Source organism: Nycticebus coucang, chromosome 13 (assembly GCF_027406575.1).
Source record: "Nycticebus coucang isolate mNycCou1 chromosome 13, mNycCou1.pri, whole genome shotgun sequence".
NCBI classification, from domain to species: Eukaryota; Metazoa; Chordata; class Mammalia; order Primates; family Lorisidae; genus Nycticebus; species Nycticebus coucang.
In genome coordinates, this window is record NC_069792.1 from 72,328,258 (window position 1) to 72,336,303 (window position 8,046).

An 8,046-nucleotide genomic window follows, 5' to 3' on the forward strand; every position below is an offset into this window, starting at 1 on the left:
GGAATATATCTATTTTGAAAATGGACGAGCTACCCAATAACTTAAATATATGAATTTGATTCCTACATTTTCAGAGTATTAACAAAGAGTAGAAGTTTTGTTTCAAAAATGGCATGTATTGGCACAATATACTTTTTTCAGATGTTAATTGTTCAAATGAATATGTACTAATGGTCCTGGTACAGAGGTCCATTAATCAGACAGAGTGATTTTGTTTTCATTTTTCACCTTTTCCCAGCAGCAATAACATTTCTAAAAGAAGAAAACAGTAAGAATAGAATAAATTTTAATTATTTTGAAAGGAATATCACCTCATATTTAATGGTTCTTTGTTTGGAGGTTCCCATTTGATGTAGAGAATAGATATTCTCTCTCTCTCACACACTCACACACAAAATTAAATAGTATTTGAGAAACCAAAGGCGTATGATTCACACTGTGAGGGAATAGACTTGACAATGCACTTTTTTCCCAATAAAGTTTTTGTTGCTTGTATTAGAGTTCAGTAACTTTTCTAGGCACCAATGTCTCCCTAGTGTAATAACTGAAAATCCCATAATTTTCATTTTTATAACTTCACCTTAATTTATCTTTTACCTCTTCTCCAGCCACTGGCTTAAGTCAATTCTCAATATACAAATACAAAACGAGTTTTCCTTTTGTAAATACACACACACACACTTTTTCAAGCCTCTTTTCAGTTACTGTTTTTTGACCTGATCTATGCATCTTTCTCTTCTTGGTTTGGCAAAATCTCATATATTCTTTGAAGTTCAGCACTACTTTCACAATACCACTACCTACCCTACTACGGACAACCACAATCACAACCTCAGCAATTGCTTACAGAGCAGTTATTTTGCGCTAGGAAATGTTTCATTATCAAAGCAATACTCCAAGGTAGGCATTCTTAAATCCCTATTTCAGGTGAAGAAAAGAACTGAGAGCAGAGAGGTTAGGGGACTTGCCTACGTCACATATCTTGTGAGAGTAAGAATCAGTTTCTGAACCCTTCACAACTGAGTGCAAAGTTCATGCTTTTAATCACAGTACTTTGATGTATGGATGTTCCCAGGGGGCCAAAGCTCATTGTTCAGATATGACCACAGTTACTGTGTCATCAGTTTATAATTATCACACTATATAGTAAGCTCTTTGAAAATGAAAACTATTTTAGTTTGGTGCCTGGGACATAATAGGTGTTAGGCAAATATTTGCTAAATGAATTGGGTAGATAAATAGCCCTCAAAACTATCTGAAATTCACAAATAAAGAATATTTTGGTCAACAGTGTTTACATTTGAAAATAGATTTCTATATCCAGGTATTTCTTATACTGTACAAAGAGCCATGAAAATCACTGATTTGAAAATAAAGTTCGTTGCTAGGAAAATAATTAGTATCACTAATGCTTCTTGATAATAACTATTGCACACAATTAGAACTGCAATACATGGTTCCTAATTAAGTCTGAGATGTACACTCATTTCATTTCACCTAGAAATAAGTCTGTAAACAAGATACAAGTAAGGATACTTGTTTGATATATAGGATACCTTTTCTTGACAAATATTTGTTTTAGAATTCAGAGGAATGAAATATTTAAAATTATCTTGCTTATTAACTAGGTTATAAAGGTCTTTATTTTTGACAGTTGTAATTTTACATTTGCTATAAACAACTTCATAGGTTGCAAATCATAAAACTTGATATAGTATCTTAATGCCCAATTTGGGGGAACTGTCCCTTCCATCCCTGTCTGGAGGGTTTCCACTTCATGTTCTGTAGATTTCTATTTCTATTGATTCACAGTGGATTTCCACTATAAAAATCATTCCATTTTTCTAGAACTTTCAATAAATACAATCCACCTCACAATGACTTTTCCATAGCAAATAGTAGCTAAAAGTTAAGCTGAAATAGAGGCATAAGGGAACAAAGACAGAAGAGATTATCTATAAAGGGATTCAGAGTAGATCTGTTTTAAATAAAATATCATGAATGACTATAAAATATGATTTTATTAATGAAAGTGTAGAGAGCAAAGGCCCCTTGACCCTAAAAGCATCACCAAAGGTCCCTCTCTTCATGAAGGCTTGCTGAAAAATCACTTATACAAGGCAGATTGATTAATAGGAAGAAAAAGATGTAAATGTATTTAATGTGTATACACAGGAACTCTCAGAATGAAGATTCAACTCTTCATAAGGTACAGAGGCTTTTTAAAGAATGAGTGCTTGGAAGCAGTGACCTAGGTTTGGGGAGGGAGAAAGGAAGAGGTTTCATTAGCTACCAAGGGTGGTCTTGTTCTATAAATGAGATCTTTAGGTAGCAGTCCTCAAGAGAGAAGATGGTAAATGTTGCTTTTCAGACCTTTAAATGTGTGACACTCTTAGGTACTCTTTCCTAGATGAGGCAAGGATAGACTGGCTGTGTTAAGGCAGATTTTCTACAGATGTATGTTTCTCCCTGTGAAAGACAGCTTTGCCGTGCTACTTCTTCTATTTTGAGACTCGTGGCCATTTGAGCCATTTCTAAATATATCAAACAAATATATTTTGGGGTAAAATATTTGTAACATCCTTCAAAAGCATATAGTATAGATAAGTTTTTAGGAATGCTGATATGTAGCACAAGCCTTTGTTAACAATAGGTATTAGATAAATATTTGTTGCTAAAGAAATAAAGTGGCTAAAAACAGGTGTATTTAAGAATATTGATCACACTTCTTGGTTACAATATGCTTTGGAGAATAACTCTGAGCTGAAGGTGAACAGGTCCTTTTTTTCAAAGAAGATCACACTTACTTTAATTCCCCTGCGTCATAATCATCAGAGGGGCCTCAGACATGAGCGCTTAGCATTCCCTTTGCCTTTGCAGTTCAGACTGATGGAGCTAAGGTTTTTACACTGGTCTATGAAAATAGTATGCCTGTGATTAAATCCCCGTTGCCCTATATGAGCATTTCTTTCCTAAACAGAAATTTTATTCGCTTAAATTTTCAGTGACAAACCTCTCAAGATTCAAGATTTCTGACAATTTGTTGTGAGATTGGAAAAGGAAGGGAATTTTCCTTTCAGAAATTGCCTTGTGCATTTAATTGTTGCCATGTCGCTCGCCCAGGGGAACGGGCACCATGTGTAAGACCAGAACTTAGAACTGTTGTCTGTGTGTAACAGCCTTCAACAGGTGCTTATTGAATTAAAACATAATCACTGACACCATTCAAGTTATCCATCTTGTTAAAATTGTATATTTGGTTAATGATATGACCATCTTTTCTGCTATCTAATTCTGAGACTTCACTTTCTCTCAATCCGTATATACCTATGTAGTTGACTGGCAGTTCTGCTAGTTTTCTTTCTTTCTTTTTTTTGTTTTGACATATATATAGCAGTAACTTTACAAATCAATTCCTGTAATTTACTATAACAACTGTCTTCTGTTCAATTGGATTAGCACAAGCAGATCAGAGATGGTTTCTTGTGTGTTTTACAAATACTCTACACAAGTCCTTGAGATCATACTTACAGCTTTAGCAAATATACCCATGATTTCAGGAAACTGGTGTGTGAGAAGGGCTATCACTGCCGTAGAAGAACACAGTCCTGCTGTGAAATGTATGAAAAAAGGAAGCTCCTTCTTTGGGTAGACAGAAACATGATGAAATGTGGGTAACAGCTCTCTATCAGCGGTCTCTGTGCAGCTGGCTGGGATAAGGGCAAAATAGATGTCCTTTCTCTAATGGGTATGGAATCATTCTAAAAGTGCCTTCCCACATACACTGTAACAGATTAAGAGCACCTTCTATTCGCTTCCAGTGCTGAAGATGAAAAAAAGCGTAAGCAATTGCTTCACCATCACCTCACTTCAGGATGTGTTCTGGAGGCAAAATTAAACTTTTCATCTCTAGTAAATATTTTGGAACATGAGGATTCAATTCCACAGCTCTATGAATTGCTTCCACAGCATTAATTTCTGCTGTGCTTAACCCTCTTCTAGAGGCTGTTTGTGGAGAGAATTTATCTGAAACAGTCCTTGTCTTCAGTAGCGCTGCTGTATAACAGATAGCCGCTGACTTTGGAAGGCTTACATCATCATATTTTGCTAGGACTGCCTGAACATCTGATAAGCCTGTAATTCTAAAAGTGATTCTAAGAGATTTTCATGGATGTTCAACATGGTAAAAGCAGGAAATACTTTCATCAAATCTCTCATTATTTTTCCTGCTTCTCTTACTCTTCCTAATTTTCTTGCACATGTTGCCAATCTTCTTTTAATATCTACTAGTACATTAGTATCTCTCCTCAGTCGAGCTTCGTGCGGAGGACTTTGGTGCTGACACTGCTGTGACTGCTTATAAGGTGTTTCTCCAGCCTCGAGTGCCTGTTTAAATAACCTTGCAGCATCTACAATAGTTGTTGCTTCTTCCTCAGCCCGTAGAACATGCACAGTGGCACAGCCACAGTCGTGCGCATGATGATATTCCTGGTTCTTCGCTCCAGTCCTTCCCTCTACACTCCAGCTCTCACTCCTCATATCCATGCTTACTCCCAAGTTTTCTTTTCCTTATCCCCCACTAAAACACAGTTTCTTTGTATCTTTTAAGTCAAGAACTAGCTAATACTATAAACTGTTAATTAATTTGGAGGGGAGGGTGGGGCAAAAAACAAAAAACAAAAAGTTTCTCTTTCAATTCCCAGAAATAACAAGTCTATCTCTTCGGGGACAGGGTCCTAGTTCTGATCATCTAAGCCTACATACCCTGTCCAATATTGTAGTGGCTTGAAATGCAGCTAGTCCAAACTGAGATGTGCTGCTAAGTATAAAATGCACACTGGATTTTTGAGACTTAGAAGAATGTAAAATAGTCATTAATAATAATTATATGTTAATTTTAATATTTTAATTATAGCTAAACAAAACATGACTCAAATAAATTTCACCTATTTCTTTCTAGTTTTAAATGTGACTATCAGAAAATTTAAAGCTACATATATGGTTTGCATTATACAGTAGAACCTCTGTATGTTGACAGCCCGAGGGACTGTACAGACTGATAAACATAGGGAAGTGTTCAACATAAGGAACTAGGCCTGCTGTAATGATACAGACATGTGGTGGATGTCCAGTCTATGAAAATTAGGTTAACTTAAGGAAGTGGTCAATGTAAGGAGGTGGTCAACTACCGAGGTTCTACTGTACTTCTACTGAATAGTGCTTATCTAAATAAGAGAAGAGAGAGATTATTGATAAAAATACAAGGCTAAGCATGAAACAAAAGTGACGGCAAGATAGCTATTATCAATTGGGGATAAGAGAGTCTTTCACATATGGAAGTGTAAATTATACCACTTCAGCATCCTTCAAATAACATCCTAAGTATATGATAATTTCATAAGTCAATAAAGATTTCTCTATTAATTACACCGTATCCTCTGAAGCATCAGATACACTGCTGCTTTAAACACTAGGCTTCCATCAATTCAAATGCTTTTAAGTAACCATAATAAAAATCATTTTTAAAAGATATAGAGGGGTATAAATTGATGCAGTAGAATAAAATATAAACATAATTTTAAATTATAGTATAGCTATATGGTGAAGAGAAATTGTTTTCCTTGAAGCTTTCTTACATTTGTTTAAAAATGTTAAGATAAAGGAAATGAATTATAGGAATGAATACCAACTGAATCTTACTTTGGGCAATGTTATTTTTTAAAATTGAGATGAAATTCACAAAATGAATTTTATCACTTAAAGCACTTTAAAGTGCATATTAATAGATTTTTAATACATTCACAAAGTTGTACAACTATCACCACTATATAATTCCAGAACATTTTCATCATATCCTCCCAAAACTCCACATCTATTAAGCAGTCGTTCACCATCTTCCCTGCTTTCCCAACCCCCCATAGCAATCACAAATCTATTTTCTGTCTTTTTCTAGTGTCCTTTGATGCACAAGATTTTAATTTTGAGGAAGTCTAATTTATCTTAATTTTTCTTTTATTGCTTGTGATTTTGGTGTCATATCTAAGAAACCACTACAAAATCCAAGGTCATGAATATTTACCCCTATGTTTTCTTCTAAGAGCTCAAGGACCATTTAGGTATCGATTAATTTTAAATTAATTAGTGCGTATGATGTGAGGTATAAAGGTATAACTTCATGCTTCTAAATACATGGCTATCCAGTTGTTATAGTATCATGAGCTGAAAAGACTGTTCTTTCTCCATTTCTTTTTATACTGATTTCTTCCATTCACTGTCTATACCATTTGTAAAGACAAAATTCATGCAATGCCAAATGGAGGCTGAATGAAAGACAAGGAAATAAAACATTTTGAATCTCTGAAAAATCCTTTTTATTCATTCATTCATCCAAAAATACTGCAGCGAACTATGTTTGAGATGTCATGCAAGTGCTTTAAGGGTGCTGCAGAGATGGACACGTCTCAGTGCGTGAGTTTAGCAGGTCAGACATGCCTAACAATGTGGTTACAGTGTATGACGTAAGCACCAAGATAGCGTTGTTGAAACTAAGGGGCATTTTGGTTCAGGTCGTCTCTTGTTGCACAAAGATGCAGTTACTGAGACAATGAGGATTGTTGGGGGATAAATGAATTTTTTAATATGAGATAGATCTTGTTGGGAGAATGGAAGTTGTCTCATGTCTATCTCTCAGACTAATAGAGATCATGGATTTTTTAAGGAGGTACCACGTGCCTTGGGTCAGGGCAAGGGGGAGGATAGTGAGTCCTGGTTTCAGGAAGTCTGCCCTGGGGCCTTCAGAATCTCAAGTCCTTTGTCTTGCAGAAAATCCATTGTTTCTGGAAAATAACTCAAAAGTTCAAGTAGTTAAAGGGGAGGATTATAGAGAACATACAGATGTCATTGAAATTTGTTCACAGAGCTAGTTATAGGAAGGTTACCAATGGAGTGTGGTTTGGGTAGGGAGAGATCATTTCGTGGCTGATGTCACAGGGGGATGGTGCCTGCATCAATATTTCCAATATGTATATATATATTTTGAAACAGAGTCTCACTTTCTTGCCCTGCATAAAGTGCCATGGTGTCATAGCTCAAAGCAACCTCAAATTTTTGGGCTCAGGTGATCCTCTTGCCTTAGCCTCCCAAGTAGTTGGGATTATAGGCACTTGCCACAATGCCTGGCTAGTTTTTTTTTTTTTTTTTTTTCTTTTTTCCCCCTATTTTTAGTAGAAACAAAGTCTCTCTCTTGTTCAGGCTGGTCTTCAATTTCTGAGCTCAGGTGATCCACCTACCTTGGCCTCTCAGTGGGCTAGAATTACAGGCGAGAGCCACCATGCCCAGCCCTGAATCAATATTTCAATGATAAATAGGAGAGAAAGGAGCTCGTCTGAGAAGAAAAAAAAATGATTGAGAAATGGACATGCTTCTAGACTGATGCAAATCCAGTGCCTATGTTTGGAAGAACATTGGTCAAATAGCAGAAGGGAGATATAACAAGAAATCTGGCTATGTTAGATAGATAGCAAGGGACCTCTGAGACTCTCCTTAGGGACAAAGTGGGGCTTTGCTTTGGTGCTGCCTCAAACAATGAGCCTTGGCCCACTAGGGAAGGGGGATGAGGGTGGCCCCATCTTTGTGCTGCCCCACCTTAATCCTAACCCAAGCAACTGCCACACCAGGGAGAAGAAGGAATAGCTCCTGGGCCAGGGGCAGGAAGCTCAGGCACAATTTGGAAAGTGACTTGTATTAGAGTAACTTAAGTCCAGTTACCATGTTATTAACTGTCTATGGAAGTAGTTCCGTGGTGATGTCTGAACCAGGAGGAAGGCCCAAACCAACAATATAAAACAGGACCCCAGACCACGGCCATGGCCTTTTTGTTGTGTGATAGGGGTCTGTTCATCATCTGTGGTGGATGCATCTTGTTAGTAAACCTACATCTTGCTCTTGCTCTGTAAACTTATCTTTCTCTTCCTTAGAAAACTTGGTTTCTCACCTGGCTTGCTTTGGTGGGTCTGGGCATTCGTTGGCTGTGAGCACACTAATACT

At 36.8% G+C, this 8,046-nt stretch overlaps 1 pseudogene; it reads right to left on the reverse strand.

Annotated features, from left to right (window-relative positions):
* Window positions 1-3,445: 3,445 nt before the first annotated feature.
* LOC128563421 (suppressor of tumorigenicity 7 protein-like) lies at window positions 3,446-4,545 on the reverse strand (annotated as a pseudogene).
* Window positions 4,546-8,046: the final 3,501 nt, after the last annotated feature.